Here is a 395-nt window from a genome sequence, read left to right as displayed (position 1 = left end):
GATTTTGAAATACATCTGCATGGTGAGATTAGTCCATATAGACCTAAATGAACAGAGAAAATAATAGAGAACCAGATATACAGAGTTAGTCACACAGGTAGAAGACAAAGCATACGAAAATCAACACACGCGTGGACACGAAGAAAGTGACAGATATAAGAGCAGTCATATAATCAAAGTCAAATATTTATAAAGTTGTATAATATTTACAGAATTACTTTCTATCTTATACAAAGGGGAAAATGAAGACACACGAATTTCTTATTGATAGAAAGCGACACACGGTGACAATAACAACGCAGCGGTCACGTGGCCTTTGTGGAAAGTTTCTAAATAAACGTTTCCTGTACAAACGTTTTGGTCTGTGTATTACGTTATCCACCTGTTCACATGAC

This window comes from Penaeus monodon, chromosome 27, assembly GCF_015228065.2.
Source record: "Penaeus monodon isolate SGIC_2016 chromosome 27, NSTDA_Pmon_1, whole genome shotgun sequence".
Lineage (NCBI taxonomy): Eukaryota > Metazoa > Arthropoda > Malacostraca > Decapoda > Penaeidae > Penaeus > Penaeus monodon.
The sequence above is the reverse complement of the archived record's forward strand: the minus strand, read 5'-3'. Positions refer to the sequence as shown.